The following is a 27,188-nucleotide window of genomic DNA, read 5'->3' as shown; positions in this document are numbered from 1 at the left end:
TAGATCACGCGATTAGAAGGGATATGTCAAATCTCTTGTTTATGCCAATAAACTAGCATCGATTCAAGCAATACAGTGATAGACATTCGTTTAGTGTTGAAAAAAAACTTGAAACATTTGCAAGCAACTAGGAATGTTCTTTTTATCGGGATACTTATTTGCTGTAGTGATAGTATATTCAAGTCAATTTTATTCAAAGGACGTGCGTCACAATCATACACACACACACAATGCGGCATCGGTGGATATAAAAAACGTCGTTTTCCCCGAGACATACGTTTAGCTGCAGGGCATAAAAATCAAGTTTTCGCATAATCACCAAGCCTTTATCTGTGTTTTTTGAAAAAATACTTCAATTTACAAGATAAATATTAGATGTGCAACGTAAGAAGTTGGTCAGATTAGTGATTTACGTAGAATTCAAAGGAATGGCGAAAAGTATTCTATTGACGGAAGAGGGGTGGAAAGTAATCAAGATATTCAGTGAACAAAAGTTTTCTAATCGCTCGATTCGTAACAAAAATTGCACTATCTGAGAAAGTGGTACGGAATTTCTTTAAATAGTGCCAGAAATATGGGATATAACGACCAACAAATGGGAACAACAAAGTTACTTTACGTCCCAAAAGTCGAATAAGACACGAAGCAACCAGGAAACGATGTCCTGCTCATACATTAAGGCGGAATTGGTTGTTCCAGTAACAAAGAGGCATATTGAGCGCATCTTGAATGAGTCACCAAACATCATGTGGAAGAAACCTCAAGGGAAGCCGAAACTGACCGCCACCCATAAGCAGAACCATCTCATTTTCGCCCGGCAATACATGGAATGGAAAGTAGAATGGAGAAATGTTGTATTTTCCGGCGAAAAAAGTTCAATTTGGATGGTCCGGACTGTTACAGTTGCTATTGGTACAATTTAAGTCAACGGCATGTCGTGAGATCGAAGCGAAACTTTGGGGGCGGAAGTTTGACAGTGTGGGGAGCCGTTTCCTATCACAGCAAGCTTCTCATTTGTTTCATTATCACCCGAATGAACTCCGAAAAGTATCTTCAATTGCTGGAGGACGTTTTGATTGGCCATATTGAGAATAACGCTACCGAGGATGTCGTTTTTTCAGTAGGATTATGCATAAATCCACGTTTCCAAGCAATCGAAGGCATGGTTTGCCGAGAAAGACAACATTTCCAGTCTGAAGGCAGTAATTCAGGAATGTTGGGCTATAATCAATATGGCAACACTTTAAAAGCTGTCTGACTCGATGCCAAATCGAGTTTTCAAAGTGATCCGAAATGGAGGTGGACTAAATATTAGCTACCGATTGGACTCGAAATTTGGCGCACAAATTTTCTTTTATTGAAATTTTAGGATGCGGCTAAACGAATGTCCACCCTGATTCCACATATTTGAATTACTTAGAAAACGAAAAGTGAATTTATACTTTTTAGAATGAATTCGATGAAAATAAACAATAATCTTTTATGAGCAAAACTGAACAAAGAATTGACTTATTTTTTAAAATATTGAGGAAAAATAGGGTGCGGCTAAACGAATGTCTACCCCTGTAGAAGGAAACATCTCACCTGAGATACCAGCCGATATGCTCAAAAAAGTAACTCTTAATTAGACTTCACGTATGAATCGCCTTAAACGTAGTTGTGGCCAGCATTCACATGATTGACTTAAAAAAAAACAAAAGAAAATCTTCTGTTGGCTTCAGACTGGATTTATTCCACATATACTTCTGAAGTAAACAAGACCGTTGACTACTATGCACTAAGAACCTTAATATCCATAACTGTACGGATGAACGAGGCGATGAAAGCCATTCGCCCGCATACCATTCACCCGAAACACGATTACCCAAATCACATTTACTCGAATGTAACACATCCTCGAATGACATTCACCCAAATGTAACAAATGCGTATGCAACATTTACCCAAATAAAGAAGAAAAAAATCCGACAAATCAGATAATGAATTTTGTCGCGTTTGCTATTGATAGATAAGATTAAATCAAAACAACATGAAAAAGCAACAAAAATACGAAGTAAAATAAGAAATTGTAATGAGGAAATTCGAAAATAATTTTGAAGACTTCGCTGTGTCATTTTTAGAAATTAGTGTAGGCACAACTAACATGCCGTCTTCTTTCCGTATAGCCTTTTAAGGCTAAATAATCATTTAGAAATGAGCGCTGGCTATGGAATATTTCGAAAATTAAGCAAGTAATTTTAATAAAAAAAAAAATAAAGCATGAATGCCATGAAAATGTAAAAACAATTAATAAGAAAAAAAAAATGGTACTTACTTATAAACGCCACCGCTACACAATGTTTATCATGAATTTATTATTTCGTGATGAAAATTATTATTGGGTCAATGTCTGGGGCGAAGTCTCCATTGAACGAACATAAGGAACCGAGGCGGCACAAACCGTCGAGGTGACGCAATCCGAGTCGGTCGGAAACGGCGGCTTCTCGCAAGCAAACCTGTATTCCACCGATTGTCCGGTTAGTTTGAAATATAGGACGCGATCCTTTGAGATATATCTTTTATATTTCAATGCAAAAAATCACCGGGCAAACGTAATACACCAGGCAAAAGTATGTCGTCCGACGCTTGCGGTCGTCGGGTCGGTGTCCGACTCGGATTGCGTCACTTCGGTTCGCTTGAGGCCACCTCAATTTCTCATCCACGCTTGATGGAAACTTCATCCCCATTACATTGACCTCAGAATAAAATTCATTACTAAAAAATATGCTTATAATAAAAGTTGCGCAGCGGTGGCGTTGAACGTTCTATCCATATAAATGATATTTGAGTGACCTTTTTTTTCATTTTTAATAGAATTCAATATCTGATTCTATTACTTTTATGTCGACTGCTTGAAACTGACAACTTTCTTATACGAGGGTCATTATTTATATTTCGGGAATAGGAACAAAAACAAATAGTTGAGCTGCGAATATATTTTTATTGTTTTTCAAAGTACTCGCCACGATGATCGATACACTTTTGCATGCGCTTAAACCAATTTTCAAAGCATTTATTCCAATCGACACGAGCCTTTTTTTTTTGAGCGATTGTCAAATTATGTGGGATCCAACGTGAACATAATTTTCGCACAACTAAGTGTTCATGTAAAATCGAATATATGCTGGTGGAACTAATGCTTAGGGATGCCTCAATCTCACAATAGGTTACATGACGATCTTGCTTAATCATTTCGTGCACAGCATCGATGTTTTCTGGCACTGGAGTCGATTTTGGACGACCTTCACGAAACTCGTCGGACAGCGAACTACGACCACGATTGAATTCACTATACCAGCGATACACAGTGGTTTTTGATGGAGCTTCATCGCCAAAAGTCAAATTAAGTTGATTGACGCACTCTTATTGTGATAATCCACGTCGAAAGTCGTAAAAAATCATCGCACGAAAATGTTCACGATTCAGTTCCATTTTTTGCCGAGACCAAACTTTCAACTAAATTTATATATATATAAATGGAGTGATGTCTGTCTGTCTGTCTGATACTTATAGACTCGGAAACTACTGAACCGATCAACATGAAAATTGGTATGTAGGGGTTTTTGGGGCCGGGGAAGGTTTTCGTGATATTTTGAGACTGTCAATTTTTCGTAAATTTGGAAAAATGTCGTCGAACGAAAAAGAGCGTCGTGAATTAATCCTGTGCACTCATTTCGAGAATCCGGAGTTGTCACATCTGGACATCGGTAAGATGCTGGGAATCGTCCAATCCACGGTCAGCAGAGTACTAAAACGATACTTCGAGAACCTAACCATCTACCGGAAGGTGAAGAACGGCAAAAATGGATGCTCCGTCAGTGAAAAAGATCACAAGCGCGTAGTTAAGCAGTTTAGACGTGATCCGAGAAGTTCGGTCCGGGATGTCGCCAATAAGCTGAATTTGTCAAGTTCATTCGTCCAGCGGACCAAGCAGCGGGAGGGCCTGCGTACATACAAGGTTCAGAAGGCTCCTAACCGCGACGAAAGGCAAAACATGGTGGGGAAGACGCGAGCCCGGAAGCTGTACAACGAAATGCTGACGAAGCCGCATTGCCTGGTAATGGACGACGAAACCTACGTCAAAGCGGACTTTCGTCAGCTGCCGGGCCTGTTGTTCTTCTCCGCAGAGGACAAATTCAGCGTTCCCGAGGAGATTCGCAAGCAGAAACTATCCAAGTTTGCCAAAAAGTACATGGTGTGGCAAGCGATCTGCTCTTGCGGAAAGCGGAGCGCCCCCTTCGTGATGACCGGCACGGTAAACGGGCAGGTTTACCTTAAGGAGTGCCTACAGAAGCGCTTACTACCACTATTGAAGCAGCACGAGGGCCCGACCATCTTCTGGCCGGATCTCGCTTCGTGCCACTATTCAAAGGACGTGTTGGAGTGGTACGAAGCCAACGGGGTCAGCTTCGTGCCAAAGGAAATGAACCCGCCCAACGCGCCGGAGCTTCGCCCAATAGAGAAATATTGGGCGATTATGAAGCAGGCCCTCCGGAAGAACCCAAAAGTTGTCAAATCGGAGGCGGACTTCAAGTCAAAAATGGATTTCTGTTCAAAAAAAACTACAACCTGACGTTGTACAGAACCTTATGGACGGGGTACAGAGGAAGGTGCGAGCATACGGGCTTAGGCTCGAAGTATGAATAAAAAGAAAATGCCAAAAGTTGTTTAATAGTTTTTATTTTACTGTCTAAAATTTTCAAAAGGATCGGTCTACTGGGCGAATTTCTACAGCGTTTTTTCGGTGATGCAATTTGACACACCCTTTAGTAAAAATAGAATCCTAATATGCAAGTTTTACATTTGTCACATGCTTTAAAAAAATAAAACAAATAATTTTCTTTGAAAGCGATTTTCGATGTAATTTTCTACATCATTTCTATAAGGTTTTTGTTATTTGCAACCAATTCAGAGGCGATAACTGTGAGTCATATTTATTGAGTCGAGTTCCCAGTGGATAGCTCAGATGAAGAAAACGGTAAGAAAGGATTTATTTCCTCCTCAATTTGATATTTTCCGCATCAGCTTACCATCGGGCATCGGGTGAAACTGCTGCTATTTTGGTATTTTTTCATTAATAAAAAGATATAAAGAGAAGAGCTCATAAGATTTTTGCTCTTTATATTTCTCCATATTGTTCTTCAATTATATTGTCTATATTTTTTCTATGTAGAAACTGTATAATACATTTGAGGTCATATGGTCTAGAACATAAGATGGTAGGTAATCGTATTCATTGGGAATTCTGGAAGCTGTATTTGAACCATTAGAGTTGTCTATAATCGTGTCATGAATGCTGCGGTTTATTTGTGTTCTTTGGAATCTGTTAACTAATAATGATTTGCATTTCATGTGATGTTTATTAGCGCATTTTTGGTTTGGAGAAATTACATATTTTACTAAGGGGCGAACACGAAATTATTGCGACACCGAAAATGTCATGCCAATTTTCTTATAATGTTTAGAATGAAACCAAAATTTTAGGGTAGTTTTATACATATAATTACTTCAATAATCAAAAGAAAAATTAATCGATGGAGCCTTGAGTGTAAAATGCGTTCATTTTCGCTTCATGCCCTCCATCAAAGTCTTTACAGTGTCATCCGGTACCAGTTTCTCAGTTTTTTTCCATTTTCTTAACATGTCCTTCTCGTCTTTGACTTTTTTTTTGCTCTTCCGAAGTTCCCGCTTCATTATTGCCCAGTACTGTCCACCGGGCGCAGCTCCGGACAGTTTGGCGGGTTCATGTCCTTTGGAACAAAATGGACAGAATTGGCCTCATACCACTCCAGGATACTTTTAGAATAGTGGCATGATGCCAAATCTGGCCAAAATAGCGGAGCTTCGTCGTACTGCTGCAAGAATGGCAAAAGGCGCTTCTCGAGGCACTCAGATTTGTAGATCTCGCCATTTACTGTGCCCTTTGTAACGAAAGGCTCACTCCTCAGTCCGCAAGAGCAGATAGCCTGCCAAACGAGATATTTGGACGCGAACTTCGACATTTTCTTCTTCTTCAATTTGTCGTCCACATCGAACTTGCTCTTGCCGGTGAAAAACTCTTCCGTGCCCGAGTTTTAGCCGTCGATTGTTGCCGCTCATCGCGGTTTGGGAAGTTCTGTACCTTGTATGTATGTAGTCCAGCTCTCTTCTTTGCATTCTGGACGTAGCTCTGCGATATGCCGATCTTTTTAGCCAAATCACGACTTGAGACGTTGGGATTTGCTTTAATCATCCGCTTCACCTTTCCCTCCGTCTTTTTGTTCTCCGGTCCCGGTTTTCTTCCAACTCCTTTGCCGTGGTCCAACGTCAACCGCTCCTGGAACCGCTTCAACACTCTGGAGACGGTTGAATGGTGAATGTTCAACATTTTTCCCAACTGCCGGTGCGACAGGTCAGGAAATTGCAGGTGTTTGGAAAGAATTCGTTCTCTCGACTCGCGTTGGTTCACCTCCATTTTCGTTGAATCGAAAAACACGACTTCGAGTTTGACAGCATGTAGACAATACACATCAATGAGAAAGTGTGCAAAATTTGGTTGATTTTTACCCAATGGTAAAAAAAGTTATGCCCTGTTGAATGTGTCGCAATAATTTCGCGTTCACCCTTTAATTTCTTCAAACGATATTTCAAAGCTCTCGAAAGAACTTTGTAATCAAAATTTAGCAAGGTAATTGGTGTAAACTGGGAAATGGAATTTAAATAATTGTTCTTCTTTATGAGAACAATCATTCCATCGAAGATTTTTTATGAACATTTCCTGCTACAATATCATTAATCACTTCAGTAACCTCCGTCTTAACAATATCCCAAAGATCCAGATAAAAATCATTAGTTAAACCATCCATTCCAGGTGATTTTTTCGAGTTCGCAGTTTTTATTAACGTATAGATAAATCTTCGAATCTTTCCATCATTTCGTCATTTTCGACGCAGTTCTCAGTTATAGTTAAATCCGGGACAAAATCATTACTTTCCCCATTTCCCACCAAAGTGAAAGCATTCTTGTAAAAATCTACTTTGTGACCAACAATTTCCGTATGGTTTGTTTATTTTTGTCCATCAATTTACAAACTTTTAATAATTGTTTCATTGAATCCCTTAACTCTATCATATATGTAAAACACAGAAGTTAGTTCTTCTGATAGATAAACTTCATTTTCTTTTACCTTTGTCAAAGAATGATTTATTTGTAATTTCAACATGGTACCTTTTATACGATTTATTTCAGCGATTTTATTTGGATTGATCAAATATTCCTCATGAGCTAAAAAATAAAATAGTCATCTCGAATTTTCAAATGTAACATTCTTAAAAATGTTGATTCCCACTAAAAACTACCCTGACTTAGCCATTACAGCTAGAATGTCGTAGAATGATATAAGCCGAATAATATTTACTTCATTGGAAAGAGTATAAATCCACCAAATTGTCCAGATTTCAACTCCATCGAAAAATATTGGGTAATCTTTAAGCGTAAATTGAAGAACTATGACAAAAAAATCAAAACACAATCTTATATGGAAAAGTGGTCTAAAAATTACAGATACCGTTGACAATGTCACTGTGCAAAAAATGATGCAAGGACGAATAGTTTATAAATTCTTTATTTTAAAAATTAAAGAATATCTTTGTCTTGTATTTGAGATCCATAAAAAACTTACAAAAATATATTTTAACTTCATTTCCTCATAAAGAAATTGGAAATTTTGTGCGCTCAATTTCTAGAAGGAATAGATTTGAATTATTATTTGCCATTCCATTCCTCAAAAAGAAAAGTTGTAGACACCTACAACCTACATCAACGAACTTGCTTGCCAACTTCTGTGTAACGGCCGAAATTTTCCGAAACCAGGTGTGGATAACGATGGCGGTACACGATACACGGCATTTGAGGGGGCGTATCACCATTATTATCATTGCTACAGCACAGTGTCTGTTCGCAAGCAGGCTCTCGCCATTGGAAACAGGAAAAAAACTACCATCAGAAGTGTGCTTTTATGTTTATTCGTTGTTTCTCTGACTCGATTCGACGAGATAGCACCTGACCTGCGCAACGTTGTAGGCCTGAAATGGTTCGAAATTGAATATGGTACACATAAGTGTTGGAACCGTAGATTCGTAGATATCATAGACTCATTCACAAATTCCACAAAACAAGTAATAGGTCGGCTTAAGACTTGATGATACGTGAGGTGATTTGTGCTTACTTGGGATTGAAAGTATAGCTTGGAATGGAATGATGGCTATAAATAATCAATGCATATGTTTCATACTTTAAATGACACATTTGTACAAAATACTACGCGTACACAAAAAATACACAATGCAGAGAACAGCAGTGTAATGAAGTCAGGTTTATGTTTGCATCATTTGTGTACCCCTATTACATAAAGTCCACATTAACCCACATTCAATCCCTCGAGCATCATACGATTACAAAACCGTTCGTCCTCGTTTCGAAAGCACCTGGTATTAGTCGACCACGGTTCCCGATCGGCTGGTAGCCGCAAAAGTCTTCTCGTAATTTTAATAATCCTGTTAAGGAGGAGAGTTGTCAGACCATGTGACGCGTGAGCTTACAATGCATCGCATGGAAGGAGGCTCTGAAGCAAGTTAAGTGTTGTTCAACTGAAATCGATTCTTCTCCTCTCTGGAGCTGTCTGTGTAGAGAATACACACTCAAATGACCTGCTTCTCTCAACACAGTCTGGCGTTTGGCCAAATCAAGATCTCAGGCCAGCTGATGTCAAACATTGCTTGAGGGAAGGGCACATCAATCATGTGGAGTTTGTTACATTACTCTAGGCCTTTGCAGGGTCCCGTTTGTTCATAGTTCAAGGATTGATTCATTAGAATTATAGCATTGGCGTAGTGTGAGCGGAGTATAGATTGTGCCGTGGTATACCGGAACCGCACGATGATTTACATCAACATGGCGGAGAAGCGTGGTATTTTAAAACGAATACTTCGATGGCTTCATTCATTTTCTCGAGTAAGAAAGTTCAACTGTTGTTCGGCACACTAAGCTTGAAAATTTAAGCGTTTTATTTTCATGCTTCTCGAATATGTCGACTTATTACACGAATAACAGATCTATAGATGGATATCACTAGTAAAATAACCGCTATACAGTGGTAGACATTCGTTTAGCCGCACCCTATTTTTCCTCAATATTTTTAAAAATAAGTCAATTCTTTGTACAGTTTTGTTCATAAAAGACTATTGTTGTTTATTTTCATCGAATTCATTCTAAAAAAAAAAAGTATAAATTCACTTTTTGTTTTCTAAGTAATTCAAATATATGGAATCATGGTGGATATTCGTTTAGCCGCATCCTAAAATTTCAATAAAAGAAAATTTGTACGGCAAATTTCGAGTCCAATCGGTAGCTAATATTTAGTCCACCTCCATTTCGGATCACTTTGAAAACTCGATTTGGCATCGAGTCAGACAGCTTTTAAAGTGTTGCCATATTGATTTTAGCCCAACATTTCTGAATCACTGCCTTGAGACTGGAAAAGTTGTCAAATTGTCATCCGTTTGCATAGACCATCTCGGCCAAGATTCTCCATAGGTTCTCTATGGGATTGCAATCGACTGCCAGCAGGTCATTCAAGAAGTGGAATGTTCTTCTCGGCAAACCATGCCTTCGATTGCTTGGAAACGTGGATCTATGCATAATCCTGCTGAAAAAACGATATCCTCGGTAGCGTTATTCTCAATATGGCCAATCAAATTGAAGCTACTTTTCGGAGTTCATTCGGGTGAAAATGAAACAAATGGGAAGCTTGCTGTGATAGGGAACGGCTCCCCACACTGTCAAGCTTCCGTCCCGTCCCCAAAGTCGCTTCGATCTCACGACATTCCGTTGACTTAAATTGTACCAATTGCAACTGTAACAGTCCGGACCATCCAAATTCAACTGTTTTCGCCGGAAAATAAAACATTTCTCCATTCTAGTTTCCATTCCATGTATTGCCGGGCGAAAATGAGATGGTTCTGCTTATGGGTGGCGGTCAGTTTCGGCTTCCCTTGAAGTTTCTTCCACATGATGTTTGGTGACTCATTCAAGATGCGCGCAATATGCCTCTTCGTTACTGGAACAACCGATTCTGCCTTAATGTATGAGCAGGACATCTTTTCCTGGTTGCTTCGTGTCTTATTCGACCTTTAAGACGCAAAGTAACTTTGTTGTTCCCATTTGTTGGTCGTTATGTCCCTTATTTCTGGCACTATTTAGAGAAATTCCGTACCACTTTCTCAGATCGGCCAATTTTTGTTACGATCGAGCGATTTGAAAACTTTTGTTCACTGAATATCTTGATTATTTTCCGCCCCTCTTCCGTCAATAGAATACCTTCCGCCATTCCTTTAAATTCTACGTAAATCACTAATCTGGCCAACTTCTTACGATGCACATCTCATATTTATCTTGTAAATTGAACATTCCCAAGTATTTTTTCAAAAAATACAGATAAAGGTTTGGTGATTATGCGAAAACTCGATTTTTATGCCCTGCGGCTAAACGTATGTCTCGGGAAAAAACGACGTTTGAATGTTTATATCCACCGATGCCGCATTGTGTGTGTGTGATTGTGACGCACGTACTTTCAATAAAAATGACTTAAATATACTATCACTACAGCAAATAAGTATCCCGATAAAAAGAACATTCCTAGTTGTTTTGTAAGTGTTTCAAGTTTTTTTTAAGTGCGGCTAAACGAATGTCTATCACTTTAGCACTTCAGTTTGTGTCGTTCATTTAATTTACGCGATAATAGCTGCATTAATTGACAAAAATAACAATAACATTCTATTCAAGAAGCATGCACACAAGTATCTCAAATCGATAGACTCGATATGACTAACAGATACTACTCTCATAAAAAGCAACAACCCTCAATAATTTCTGGCGAGTCCAGCTCATCATTGTCAGTTTGTTCAGGAAAGTTTATGACGAGCTGGACTTGTCATTTTCGTTTAAAGAGTGAATCATATTTTGTTCGACGGGATTTTTTTTCCAAAAATACATATTGTTATTCAGTAAGAATCGTCACTGGTCCTTGTAGAATGGCGACGGGAATCATATATTTTGTTCCAGCATACCAGGAGCGTAGGATGTGAACGATATGCGGAGCAAAAATTTTGTTGTGGCTGTTGAATTCAAAATAACAATTTCACTACCTTAATAAAATTATGACGATTCATTTTTTATAAATTATAAATGGATTAAATGGAGCAATCAGTAGAGACTAACTCGGCAAGGATAAATTCTGTCAGAATGTACCGAACATACGCAGATCACACATCAAATATTTCGAACGCTATTCCCAAACATTGCGGTTCTATTGAATAAAAAAAAAAGAATCAGTGAACATCGTTTGAAAAAGTATACGCCCGAAACTTCATGAATAGACGAACGCAAATTTGAAAATTTGATGCCACACTTGTTGTGTCATACGCTCAAATGCGCCCAAATGGATGAAAAAACGGCATTCGGTTTTTTCTTGCATATTCATCGTTCAACGCAACGGCCAAACGCGTATTGAATTCTGCGCTCTGTCACTGCTTTTGACATGTGATGACCGATCCACTGATGTAGAGCAGTGGTTCGAATATGCCTCTGGGTGATCCGCATCCGGGTATGAATACAGTTCAATCAATTTTCTTTTCCCAACTCGTACCCAATGAAAAAGCAGGATTGACACTCGATCGAACGATGGAACTACGTCGACATCAAGCGCGTGAGAATTTTCCGCTATTAAACGGTGTTAGCAATGAAATGCTCAGATAAAAACGCAATATAATCCACTTTCCGCTAACGCCGTTCTATAATTGATAAGATTTTCAATCATTTCCAACAGACTGAACACCGCACCGTTTGATTAAAGATAAAAAGATAAAGATAAAGATAAAAAGAAAAGAACATCTGTCCACGCAAGGAATAATCATTCCATTTTACGTCACGTTATTCTGACAATTAGAAAAGGGAATAATTTCATGTATTGTTTTTCCCCGTATTAGAAGTTGTTTCCTTTTACCGTTCCTGTGAACATGGAAAAATAACTCATATTAAACCACATTGTATATGCTTTTCAGACAATTCGTAGTTATTTAAAAATATATCGAATATATTATTATCTTGTTCAGAGAGAGAGAGAGATTGCACCAAGTGCCAGAGAGTATTTGCATTGACTGCAAATACTCTTTTTCAAGATCGCGCCAACCCATTTCTAGTTGAAACATTTTTTTTTTAAATTAAGAAGTGTACTTGAAAATACATACTAATTGATTATTCATGGTAAGTAAAATATTCTTTTAAGCTGTAAGACCGGTGTGTTTTATTGTATAGGTTTAGTGGAGAAAATTCTACAGGTAAAAATCCACGTCGACTGCGTACTGAATAAATAATATGATTTCATAATCAAATTGTTCAGTCAAAGTGTACCAAGTACATATAGCAAGTCGTAAAACCCTCTTGATTGACATTAAAGAGTTTTTTTTGTAATCATATAATTACACGACCTTTTTTAAAAGTAACTATGAGTCGTAGAGAAACAATTGGGGGGAAGGATTGAAACCAGGATTGTACCAGAGGGGTTCAAAAGCTTCCGCATCTGTACTTTTTCTTAGAAAAATGTGTAGGGGAGAGGGAGGCAAGTTGGCGAGGGAGGCAAGATAACGAATCGATAATTTGACCCGTTGTGCCACCTACTTTTTACTGAAGATGCATCATAACAAGGCCAAACTTTGTACTCGGTAACTCTGCCGAAAACGTTATCACAAAAAAAAGTGAAAAATAAAAATGAGAAAAATCGTGATTTTGTTATTTTTTTCCGTTTTTTCAAATTTCATTATCCACTTTATGAGAAAATAATTTCAAAATAATTTTATACATGATAAAGGTTCCAATCATGAACCGGCGAGTTCCAATCATGAATTTTTTTCAGCTAAATTTTTTTTATTGAAAAAGTCGCTTGGGGGCAAGTTGGCGAACTACAACATTATGTTAATTTTTGATTTTTTATTGCAGATGGTTAGAACTTATAAGCGAAGAAGAGACCAATATTGGTCGGACACCAGTTTGGAGAATGCTATGAAAGCTATAGAAGAAGGTTTGTTTGTTCTGGGTGCTTCAAAACAGTTCGGTTTGCCAGAACCAACTTTGAGACGCTATCGACGAAAATATCCAGACATGGAGGTTAGATTTTCAATTCAGCATTTGCGTTTCCATGTTCTTTATGCAAGCAAGATTAAATCTGTATCTGCGTGTGACATTTACAGTGTTGATAAAAATGGAATTTCCACTGCTCCAACCAAGGATATATAAATAATTGTTATTACATTTTGTTGATTTTTAGATGACCAAACCATATTCGCCAACAAAATGGCGAATTCGACGCTTTTTGCGCAAAGCTTTTGGGTGGACAAGTTTTTAGTTTTTTTGCCCATCCAATAGATAATATGCTATATGAATCAGCATCAACATTAAAAAAAAAAAATTCCAAGATCCAGGGCTCGCCAAAGCTTAACGTCGCAGACTTGCCTCTTCCCTACCATAGGTAATATTCGTTGTAGAAAAAATATAAATATATTAATATATTGAAAAAAAATACTTATTTCTTTACTATATTTACATTTGAAGTTATTCGAGTGTTTAATGATCCTTATACAAAGCCACTATGTTTAATCAAATTTTTTGGTCTCAAAAAAATGTTCATCGTATCGTTGCTGAATCGATTCCGAAGCTTATTTCCGTTATGTTTGTATTCGGAAAAAAATTGAGGAATGAGGCTCAGTGAGAACGATACAAACAAGGCATCGAAGCGCAGAAAATGCGTGCGAACCATCAATTCTTGTTAGCCATCAATTTGTCCACAAAGCCTGCATATGCCTGTTTCCTGAAACTGTGATTTCCTTACGGAGTAATTTCACCTTGAGGGTACGGAATTCATTCTCTAGATCTTGTATAAATCCTTGTAAGTCGTCATGTACCTCAATGTTGCTTTCTTGTAAGTAATTTCACACCGGGAAAAAAATCTGTACCAATCTGTACTTTTTGACTGAAATCTGTACTCTGTACCGTACAGAATCTGTTCCAAAAAATAACGAAAAAATCTGTACTTTTCCAGATAAATCTGTACTTGTGGCAACACTGCTACACAGCTTCAAACTTTGAGTTTGATTTATTCGAAATCATAATTATATTACTTAGTTCGATCTGACTGAATCCCGACGATATCCAAATGAAGGCCTTAATCCTTTCGCTACTAGAGTCGCCTATAGACGACATTGGGGTGATACTGCACATCGATGACACCAGCGCAATATGCATACTTTTCGGCGCAGTGTTCCGTTCAGCGGTAGCACTCCGACGGAACACACTGCCGTAATGAAAGGGTTAATCGATACGTTAGAAGAGCTTACCTACAAACGAGGAATTGAACTCTAGTGAGAACTCATTTGACAATATCAAATGAGGATTACGCTAACAGGCAGCAATCATTTTTGTATATTCTCGTTCATGTTCTTCTTTATCCTCTTAGAAAACATTTTCCAACTTCATTTTATGATGAGGTGTAATATTATCACGCTTCTATATAACAGCGCTGGCAGCTATATGAATAGCGTGGTCGTGTAAAGTAACTTTGCATTCCAGCCGGCCTTGGTTCGATCCCCATAGACGTTGTATGGAAATTTTTTTTAGCACAATCCCAAATGAAATGAGAAAAGAAAACAGAAAGAGATGTCTGCTCGCATACATACAAACCATTTCTAAGCTTTTAAAATAGCTTAAAGGGTGTGTCACATCAAATTGCATCACGGAAAAACGCTGTAGAAATTTAATTTTAGGAATTATATCTTCAGCTTTCGCTTATAATCAGATAAGAGTGTATAGATCACGTTGGCCATGCTTCACTGTAATTTTTTTGTAAATTTGGAAAAATGTCGTCGAACGAAAAAGAGCGTCGTGAATTAATCCTGTGCACTCATTTCAAGAATCCGGGGTTGTCACATCGGGACATCGGTAAGATGCTGGGAATCGTCCAATCCACGGTCAGCAGAGTACTAAAACGATACTTCGAGAACCTAACCATCGACCGGAAGGTGAAGAACGGCAAAAATGGATGCTCCGTCAGTGAAAAAGATCACAAGCGCGTTGTTAAGCAGTTTAGACGTGATCCGAGAAGTTCGGTTCGGGATGTCGCCAATAAGCTGAATTTGTCAAGTTCATTCGTCTAGCAGACCAAGCAGCGGGAGGGCCTGCGTACATACAAGGTTCAGAAGGCTCCCAACCGCGACGAAAGGCAAAACATGGTGGGGAAGACGCGAGCCCGGAGGAGATTCGCAAACAGAAACTATCCAATTTTGCCTAAAAGTACATGGTGTGGCAAGCGATCTGCTCTTGCGGAAAGTGGAGCGCCCCCTTCGTGATGACCGGCACGGTAAACGGGCAGGTTTACCTTAAGGAGTGCCTACAGAAGCGCTCACTACCACTATTGAAGCAGCACGAGGGCCCGACCATCTTCTGGCCGGATCTCGCTTCGTGCCACTATTCAAAGGACGTGTTGGATTGGTACGAAGCCAACGGGGTCATCTTCGTGCCAAAGGAAATGAACCCGCCCAACGCGCCGGAGCTTCGCCCAATAGAGAAATATTGGGCGATTATGAAGTAGGCCCTCCGGAAGAACCCAAAAGTTGTCAAATCGGAGGCGGACTTCAAGAGAAAATGGATTTCTGTTCAAAAAAAAAACTACAACCTGACGTTGTACAGAATCTTATGGACGGGGTACAGAGGAAGGTGCGAGCATACGGGCTTAGGCTCGAAGTATGAATAAAGAGAAAATGCCAAAAGTTGTTTAATAGTTTTTATTTTACTGTCTAAAATTTTCAAAAGGATTGGTCTACTGGGCGAATTTCTACAGCGTTTTTTCCGTGATGCAATTTGATGTGACACACCCTTTATTATTTGCGCATTTGATGCTCCAGCACACGAAATGGCATCATTTCTGCCAACTCTAGTTTAGGTGTACCCGGGCAAGAACGGGCTAAAATGTAAGTATCATATATTCTTGGTGTGCTCCCTTGGCCGAGTGGTTAGCGTCATAACTAACATGCCGGGTGTTCGGGTTCGATTCCCGTTCTGGTCGGGGGAATTTTTCGTCAAAGAAATTTCCTCCGACTTGCACTGTGATCACGCGTATTCTAGAGCTTGCCACTCAGAATACATTCAATGCGTGTTATTTGGCATAGAAATCTCAACTAAGTACTAATAAAAATGACGCAAGTAATACTACGTTGAGACGGCGAAGTTCCTCTAGGAACGTTAGTGCCATTGAAGAAGAAGAAGAAGAAGAAGAAGATATATTCTTGGTCCTTAAAAACATTTTGAAGTTCAGACCAATCTACCATTTCATCCACAACTGATGCAACGTCTCTTGGAGTTTATGTAAACATCAGATTTTATAAGTCCCACAAATCATTCTATAGTTCAGAAGATCAAATAGCCGATGTGCTCCATTGACTTTATTTGATATGAATATGGAACCCAAGTAACCTTGCTTCTGTTTTCATCGATGGAATATTTGTTTCTCATGGTCACTCAAAGGTTTTTAAGTTCTAAATAACATTAATATTACACATGATCTAAACTCTCCTATTTGACACATAGTTCATAATGAAAAGAGATAATGTATACTTCGCAAAAAAATGCATATGCACTATAGTGTTCATTTTGCAAGTATGCATACTATGTATATATTTTTTTTTTTCAAAATACTTTCTCAAGCAGGAGGAAATACTTATGCTTTGATTTTGATACCAAAATCTGATTTGGACAATCCTGATATACGAAGTAAAATACCAAAGAAAAAGACTAAAAAAATGTAGAGAAATAACTTTTTCAAAACTTGATAACTTCAATATCTAAATAATACTTGAGTAGTGTTGTTTTGGTATTGAATGTGCTCACTTCAGTATTGGTATAATATTCCAGAATTCTAATGCATAGATCATTGCACGGAAACGTGTCAGTTTGACAGTTTTGCGTGTTTAGTTTTAGATCCCATTCGTTGCAAGTTCTACATGTAATAAACCACACAAAAACGTCAAACCGAAGATAAGGTTAGGCGCCGTGCATTGATTTATCGATTTCCTTTATTCTACATTCTTCGTAAGTGCGAAAAAAATAGCAACGAAGTTGGTCAATAGAAATACTACAGAAATGTCAAAAATTCGCCAAAGAACAGAGGTTTGAGGTTAGGTTCGATGCGGTGATCTATAACCAGAAGCCGTGTCTGCGATTTTAGAAACATGCATCAATAAGTACGAGGATTTTCAAGTTTTACCTAAATACGATCATATTTTCTAAAGGTTCTAGAAGAAAAGATCCTCAAATATTGTTTCACAGTTTCACAGTAATTCTTCGATAATTTCGATGTGTTCAAATGGTATGATTCTAATAGTTTATTTCATCACTTTTATACTACGTATACATAAATTCTACAGTTTCGAACGAATTTATATTTCTCAAGCATTGCAATGAGGTACACAAAATCATTTTTGATAAATCTCAAAGTCTTATTTAAATAAAATGGATCCACTTTTTAAGAGCAATCTTCCAGTCTTTTAAAAAATATTATTGGCAACCCTGTCTAGAAGTGAGATTATAGTACGAAAAAATGACTACGGTATTGCATTCTTCATCGAGAAGAAGAGTTACCACTCTTCGAATGGCTAATGGCATGAAATGAAAGAGAAGTTTATTACTTTACTGCGAGAAGTCGGTGAGAATGCTTTGGTCGTTCCATTTCGGCTGCACATTGTGGTAACAGTTTAGACCGTTGATTGAAAAGAAGGGTTACTTGATTATCATCTATGAAGTTGCATGCCGCCATATGGGTAAGAATAGCAATTCGGACACCCTGCCAACCCGCCAACCAATCAATATTATCCGAATTTCATGAGCACAGGGAAATGCAAGCAGCTCGAGTCCATAATTGCACCCGAACTAGTAGAACATTTTGCAGGCGGTCGCCAATTTGATTAGCATTATAATTGAAAATCACGCTCTAGAATCGAGTTTCGTTTCATTCAATCAATATACTTTCTATTATGTTACCCATCTGCGGTCCACTGCGGGCGTTGATTCAATTATCCTGTGTTTATTTTCAGCCAGGACAAAATATTTGCACACCAGTGCAAAAATGTTGAGCTGAAAACCTAGGGTAAATGATGTTAATTTGTCCAATCGAAAATTTGATCTTGGTTTGTCCACTTTTTTGAATGCTCTAGTTCGGCGCACCTGTGTCAAATCATGTATTCAAATGTTTTCAAACATATAAATAAAATCGTCTTTTTCATGATTTAGAGTTGTTTTACAAATTATTTTAACGGATTCACAATGTTTCGAGGTTTGTACGATTCGATGATGTTGGTTTGTCCACATGATTACTATGGCGGCCGCTTGGCGCGCTGCAGTTCATTTATGCTGTGCTTACCTTTGAAATGCCCAAGCAAAGGCATCATTCTGAAGAATGCCTTAATTATGATTGGATTAATATGATTATAGTAAGCTGCACATTTACTTGAAAATTCGTATTACTTCATATAAAAATGGTGATCTCTGAAACCGAACAAACCACGGTTAGAGGCGGACAAACCATGATCAACACTTCTCTTTGAGGAAAATCGTTCGGATATAAAAAATTTAAATAATTTGAACGCCTTATGATATTGTTAGCAACTATAGACTTGGGTCTTTTTAACCACTCGTCTTGATTACATGTGTTTTTCATGAAGATAAATCGATTTGCATTTACTAGTTGCGTGAAAACACCCTAAATCGGACAAACCAACATCATTTACCTTAATCGTGGCACGTTAGATTTTTCTGATTCAAAAACAAATGGGGTGTGACCATGACCGCAGTTGCATAGAGTCTCGTCGATGTGTATCAATTTGTAAGGCTCGAATGTTTTCGTGTTATCACGGGGTATTGGGACAGTGAAGCTTTTTTCCGGAGAATTATATTTCAAAAAACTACCCTGAATATATGTAGGGAATAATGCGCTCTCTTCCACCAATACAATCCGTTAAGATTTCGTGAATTTGAACGCGTCATTGTATTTAGTAATTAGTTTCACATAATGCGGAAAGTTTAAAACTGAAGATACCGGGTTTTTGTGACCACATTTTTAGGATAATTTTATGTACACCTAGGCTTTTGAACGTTAACATACCCACTCTAGTTAAATTTTTGTTTTAAAAGTTTTCGCAGTACAATTAGTCTTCGACAAAATTTTCTACAATTCTGTCGAACACTTTATTCATAAAAAAACCCAAATAAATTAAAAATGGTATTTACAATTAAAACTTTCCCAAGATTTTTTTGACGTAGGATTACGTCTTTCGAGAACATATTGGGGTACAAAATGAAAATCGAAAATCGAGCAAATCGTGATAATTGTCCAATTTCAAACGCTTATTACTCAGCCATTTCATGATGGATTGATGAAATTTTTGCTTCAATCGATTCCGGCACTCCATAACAATTTTTTATATTGAATAAAATAATATATGTCATGAAACTAACTATCGAACAATTTAAAAATATCAACCCCTATCCTAACGGAAACATCCACTTCTGATAGGTCGAAATTGACGACACATGCGGTGATTCCCTAACAGAGACATCAAAACCAAGGTGCCCTGGGCAAATCGGCATCGCAAATACATAAAAGTAAGGGGAGCTTTTGTTCTCACCGAAATGTGTTCCCTGACATAGACATCAAAACCAAGGTGCCCGGGGGAGATCGGCATAGCAAATATATGCAAGCCGGGGACATTTCCATATTGCAAGTAAGACGAGTGATACGATTAATTCTAGCAAATAAAATTTTAACTTGGAACTTTGATGTTGGTTGCTTCGGGAAAATTCATATCAATGACCGATCGTGTAAGTGTAAAATTTTATATGGTAGCAGTTGTGTTAAAAATGACTTGATATGTGAAACGGTTTATTTAAATTTTCATAAATAAAAACCAAGGTGTGTTCCCGCTCGAGAAGGGGTCATTCGGCTTAAGCTGTCTGTTTTGTTGTGTTCATTTTTACCCAAGGAAAGTTCATACGTCGACAAAAGTTGGAAAAGTGAATTCTCATATGCTCTACATATAGTATTAGGTGTTGTTAGTTCAATTAAAATTCGCATTGGGTTGAATAAACACTCAGAAAGTAAAAATTATAAAATAAAATTACCTTTTCCATTTCAGATATCTTTTCTCTATATAAGTAACATGTTTTTACTAATGAGAAATATTGATAATTGTGTTCGGTATTGATAATTATCTTATATTACATTGATGAGTTTTTTTTTCCTCTTTTTCATCCATACATAACACAGGCGGCATTTCGTCTAGGATCACAGATGGCTGTTTTCATCACTTCGGCATCTTCTATCTGATACGCACCATCTAACGATTAATTGCCATCCTTCTGTCATCATCACTCGGTTTTAAACACTGGTGTAGTGAACAAACAATACCCAACAACCAAAAAAACGACCCTTTTCAGGGCAACCATAACATTATCAAAAAGTTTAGTTCTTCAAACATATTAAAATCAACAGATAGCCTAACGGAATCCTATGTCAACTATTCGGTCCTGTCTCAGACACAACCCTCCTGTGACTTTTTTCCATTTCGAACTTTTAAATATAGAATCCATTCATGTGTTCATAATACCTGAGTTTGAAGTTTTTTGTTGTGATTCCAAAAATCATGAACTTGCGAAGTTTTGAGAATTTGGTCAAAGTTGGAACATGAAAATCTCAATTCCTTTAAAACCGAATAGGATCAGTATTTTCAACTTGAACCGAAAAAAAGATCAAGAGAGTCAGTTTTTTACATAAAAACGTTTTCCATTTTGAATTTGGATTTGAAAATTAAAATTATTTGAAACAGTAAATCCCACAATTTAATCAGACAAGCAGTTTTCAAGTTGTGGTCTTTTGCAAGAAAAAGTCACTTGATTCAAATTGATCAAGAGATACTTCAAATGGCATATCATTGCGAAATGTAATCATTGCGATATGTAAGTATGAAAAAAATGAAGCCAGGCGACCTACCCGGCCTGAATTTAATTTCATGTAAACAAGAAACTAACATTATATTTTTGTAGAACTGAGAGTAATAATTGAATACATCAACCTAGAAACAGTCTTGAAAATACTCGAAAAATTTGCAACTTCGAATGCAAAAATAGAAATAATTAACTTTTATGGTTTTTTGTACAAGAAGCGCCAAGTATATCAACTAAAGTCATCATAACCATCTTCAGGGAACCACAATTTGGGGACAGCGAGATACAACCAGTGATCGCGCCATCGGGAGCCGTCACTAGCTGGAGCTGTTGTGGGCTAATTGCTCGGCATTTGCAAAAAGGGGGGTGGGCGAAGCGTAAAAACGGAAACAATAAGGATAACATAATTCTTCAGCTGAATGCCATTGGGAAAACATTTTCCTTTTCCAAGCAACGGCAGCGGCTCCAGGTCATGAAAAATAGCCACGCGGCGGCACCGAAAGTGTGCTTCGCAAACATTTTTGTTTCATTAATTTCGGTGGTAATTAGGATCCAACTAGGAACTCGCCCATTTCTCGTATTTTCCGAGTCTTCGGGCACAGGGAGCTGAAAGCGTAGGCAATGGAGCTATGACAAAAAAAATAGTATTGTGCAATGTATGTAAGCGTAATTGCAAGGAGCTCGATGTGAGGTTGGCTAAGCTCAAGTCGAGCCGAAGCAAGAGGTACTTTTGCAGGCGGTCGTGTGAATGTATGTTTGACGCAAGGATTTCGTCTCAATCTTTCAGTGTTCGACTGGGTCCCAAATTGTAGGTAATTAGTGAACAGTGTTTCAATAATGACTTTAATTAGAGCTCGTTGAAGGCTGGAACCTAACGCTTCCCGTGACAGTTAGCATTTTGTCTTCCCAATTGTATTGTCGACTTTCGTTACTGGATGTGATTAGGGGCTGTCCACATACCACGTGGACAGAAAAAGCATGATTTCAGACACCCCCCTCCCCCTCCGTGGACGAGCGTGGACATTCCTTATACCCCTCCTCCTATTGTCCACGTGGACATTCCTCCGGTTTTGAGGGAAAAATCAAGAAATTCTATTTTGTTCGCTTAAATTTATTTTCAAGTTTGTTTCTATTTTCAATTCCGTATTTTTATTGATAAAAATTATAGCCTTACCAATGGTAACTATTTGTCTTGAAATCTTCGATTTTTTTCAACATTGTCCGGGAGCTCATTATTTTCTTCCGAATTCCATTTACATTATCTCCATATCCATTTTAAAATATCGATTGTGAACTTATTCTCGATTATTTTTATTAATGCTGGCGGGCTGTTTGAGTTTTCAATAAATCAGACAATGAAATCAAGCACTTTGTTTGAAAACAGAATTTTCTCGTCTAAACATCAATGACTTTTGTTTTTCCAGGTTCGGTAGTGCCTGATGGCTCTAATGAACCTAGTCAAAACAAAACATCTGCAGTATCATCCTCTCAGAACTTATGCTATGCAGTAAATTGGAGTTCTTACACGAATCATAACAGTTAATAATCTGAAGATGCAATACCTGGTGAGTAAGGCGGGTGGAGTTTCAGAAGTGCCCTAGAAGCGTTCTGGATCGTAGATTTTAATACGTTCAGCTGCTAGCAGTACTTGTTGGAATTCATCGAAATTAGTTGCTCGGTAGAAGCTCATGATACAGATTTTCTTCCAGTCCTACCAGCGATAACTTTCTTCAAGCGAAAACCTGCTTCGGGGTTCCATTTACTTGCTAAGATTTTTTTTAACTCAACATTCTTGTGAATGATTTGTCCTTTACAATTCGCTACAAATATGTATTTTCGTCGCGTTTTTGAAACGAATCGCAGTATGAGATAAGTCCCTTCAAGTGTTTTTCGGTAAAATAAACCCTTATTCCGGAATCTGGTCGGATTTGAAATCAGCACAATGTTGCGTTCTTTAAGAGGGAATTCTAGAAATTTGAAAATTCAATTCAATTTTTTTTCTTCATATTTCTCTAACTCAGACATTTAAGAATTTCAGATGCGATATCTTATCTAGTACGGCCATAACAATTAACTTCAAACGCGTTTTTCTCGAAATGTTTTTTCGAACTGGCTTGCACGATATCTCAAGTTCTACTAATCCGATTCATGTTTACTATTCTAAAAAAATCAAGAAACATGAACAAAATGTTTTAAACAGCATTTTTTTCTTCAAATTTCCGCCATTTTGTCAACAACACGTTTTTGACTTGTCCAAGGTTCATGCAATAGTGACATCTTTACTGATTCAGAATCTGTCAGTATCTAAGTAAATAAAAGTTTGTTTTTTTTTACACCACCTATGGTGTATAAATCATAACTATAGATCTCCAGAGAAACGGCCCGTACACTCATGGAAGAATTTGTTGTTCGTTTCAATGTTCAGAAATCCTTCAGAGTTCTCGAAAAAAACAACAAACAGTTTTGTCATCAAGAGCAAAAGCTGAATTCAACCCGCACTTAAGTCGTGATTTTTTATACTACAAAAAATCCAACATTCTTTGTGTTATTGGGTGTCTTTATCCTTTATCTTTATCCTTACCCGCTTGGAATAAATTGATGGATCCTAGTTCATGTGCGTTGCCTCCAGAATATACACCCAAAGTTAATTTTTAGCACATGTTCTGGCATCCCGATTTATTACATTAAATGTGCTGAAAGATAACATAAAATGTTCTACTCTCCAATACATGTTTATTATTTGTATAATATATATACAAGAGCCAATATGAGGGAGCCAAACAGGAGACACATTTAAATGAAAGCATATGAAAGCTTTTCGTATAGTTTGCCAAATACACGGCCCAGATAGAGAAAGATATATTCTCGTTAATGATCTTCTTTATCGTCTTAGAAAACACCTTCCAACTTCATTTTATGATGAGGTGTAATATTATCACGCTCCTTTATAATAGCGCAGGCAGCTATATGAATAGCGTGGTCGTGTAAAGTAACTTTGCATTCCAGCCGGCCTTGGTTCGATCCCTATTGACTTCGCATAGACCTTTTTTTTGCACAATCCCAAATGAAAAGAGAAAAGAAAACAGAAAGAAATGCCTGCTCGTCTCATACATACATATCATTTTTAAGCTTTTAAAATAGCTCATTATTTGCGCATTTGACTCTCATGCACAGGAAATGGTATCTTTTCTGCCAAAGATGACATGTTTTCTGCCAACGCTAGTTTGGGTGTACATTTCAGGAAAGAGGTTCAGTCATATAAAAAAATATGGATGTTTGACCGAGCAGCACTCTCAGGCAGTTCAGTCTTTTTATTGATGAATACTGAGTACTCAGGGCGGGCGTGAAGTTAAAAAAAGCGTGTAAAGACAAAACAGATCTCATTCAATTTTGACTATTAACATGAATGTTTTACTTTAAAAAATACTTATCGTGTCCACGTGGACATTATTAAAACCCCCTCCTCCCTCACCGTGGACAAGCATGGACATTTTCGTAACCCATATCCCCCCTCCCCTGAAGTTGTTCACGTGGTATGTGGACGGCCCCTTATAGTTGATTTTAACCTTGTGATGGTCCTTTTAGTTTCCTTTTGAAAGTTTTTTAAAACTGACATTTTGGCGTGAATTCAATCGTCTGTTAGCATGCTCTTCCATGCTAATGTTAATGTGTTTAGGAAGACACGTAGCTCAGATAAAGTTAGGCACTTCAGCAGTTTGTCTGCGATCGAGACAAGGAACGAGAGTACATTCTGAAAAGACAATGGATACCAAATATTTAATATATTGAAATAAATTATCTAATTCGCTATCATCTGTTGTAGAAATAAATAAGGTACATTTACAAATTAGTACATACATAATCAAAAGAAAAAATAGAGAAAAGAATAATGTAACCAAAAGTAAGATAAATTCAAATCAATCAATTCAAATAATGTTGAAAAGTCTGAAAAAACGATGACGCAAATTTCTCAAAAACCAGCAAAACATCGGAAACCGATAAAACCATCAAACTGAACCTCGATTGCCAGCTCATCGTTCCGAAGCAATTTGAGCAGTAATGTTTCGCCTCGCAAATAATCTCGACAGAGTTGACAAGCATATAACAGTACGCTTCAACCGGGAAATTGCATACCTCTTCGAAACGGAATGTGATTCCGACCCGCGCTGCTTTCACGTAGATATGTACATTTGTGCGCAACAGGAAAGCAATATGATGGCTTCGCAAACTGATGACAATCCGTTCGGAATGAAATACCCTGTTTTCTCGACACAAGTCAATATCCGTAAATCTCTTCCCGGTTCCCGGAAGGCACGATGATGCGTCGAGTATATGGATTGGTTTTCGAACGACAAATATACATATTTCCGATTTGCTAACGATACGATATTGAATTGAAACACTGCGATAAGGTGATTGTTGTTTTTATTTGCTTCGACCTCTCTATGACAGCGTTCTGTTCGGAAAAAAAACCCTAATTGAGGCAGTGGCATCCTTTCGATTACAATAAAAGAGGGTAATTTATGATTACCTCTTTACTTACTTACGACACAAAAAAAAGTTGAAGAAAACGAACGCACAACAGCACTGAACTGTATTTAATAAACTGCAATTTAAATCTATTCAAGATCTGTTGCTCCGAAATGGTGCTTGAAATAACGTAACACAACCCGAAGGAGCTGCAAGGGGATAGAAAAATAAGTGTATTCAACTGAATTCATTTTCTCGCCAATGAAGACAAACTAACAAAATCTCTACATCCACTTTTTGTATTAGCCGCGAACCAATGGCAAGAGAAAGTTTTTGCAAATAAAGGGTGTGTCACATCAAATTGCATCAAGGAAAAAACGCTGTAGAAATTTAATTTTTAGGAATTATATCTTCAGCTTTCGCTTATAATCAGATAAGAGTGTATAGATCACGTTGGCCATGCTTCACTGTCAATTTTTCGTAAATTTGGAAAAATGTCGTCGAACGAAAAAGAGCGTCGTGAATTAATCCTGTGCACTCATTTCGAGAATCCGGAGTTGTCACATCGGGACATCGGTAAGATGCTGGGAATCGTCCAGTCCACGGTCAGCAGAGTACTAAAACGATACTTCGAGAACCTAACCATCGACCGGAAGGTGAAAAACGGCAAAAATGGATGCTCCGTCAGTGAAAAAGATCACAAGCGCGTAGTTAAGCAGTTTAGACGTGATCCGAGAAGTTCGGTCCGGGATGTCGCCAATAAGCTGAATTTGTCAAGTTCATTCGTCCAGCGGACCAAGCAGCGGGAGGGCCTGCGTACATACAAGGTTCAGAAGGCTCCTAACCGCGACGAAAGGCAAAACATGGTGGGGAAGACGCGAGCCCGGAAGCTGTACACCGAAATGCTGACGAGGTGGACGACGAAACCTACGTCAAAGCGGACTTTCGTCAGCTGCCGGGCCTGTTGTTCTTCTCCGCAGAGGACAAATTCAGCGTTCCGGAGGAGATTCGCAAGCAGAAACTATCCAAGTTTGCCAAAAAGTACGAGGGCCCGACCATGTGTGGCAAGCGATCTGCTCTTAAGGAAAGCGGAGCTCCCCCTTCGTGATGACCGGCACGGTAAACGGGCAGGTTTACCTTAAGGAGTGCCTACAGAAGCGCTTACTACCACTATTGAAGCAGCACGAGGGCCCGACCATCTTCTGGCCTGATCTCGCTTCGTGCCACTATTCAGAGGACGTGTTGGAGTGGTACGAAGCCAACGGGGTCACCTTCGTGCCAAAGGAAATGAACCCGCCCAACGCGCCGGAGCTTCGCCCAATAGAGAAATATTGGGCGATTATGAAGCAGGCCCTCCGGAAGAACCCAAAAGTTGTCAAATCGGAGGCGGACTTCAAGAGAAACTGGATTTCTGTTCAAAAAAAACTACAACCTGACGTTGTACAGAACCTTATGGACGGGGTCAAGAGGATGGTGCGAGCATACGGGCTTGGGCTCGATGTATGAATAAAAAGAAAATGCCAAAAGTTGTTTAATAGTTTTTATTTTACTGTCTAAAATTTTCAAAAGGATCGGTCTACTGGGCGAATTTCTACAGCGTT

This window comes from Toxorhynchites rutilus, chromosome 3 (genome assembly GCF_029784135.1).
Source record: "Toxorhynchites rutilus septentrionalis strain SRP chromosome 3, ASM2978413v1, whole genome shotgun sequence".
Taxonomy (NCBI): Eukaryota; Metazoa; Arthropoda; class Insecta; order Diptera; family Culicidae; genus Toxorhynchites; species Toxorhynchites rutilus.
This window is presented reverse-complemented; position numbering follows the sequence as displayed.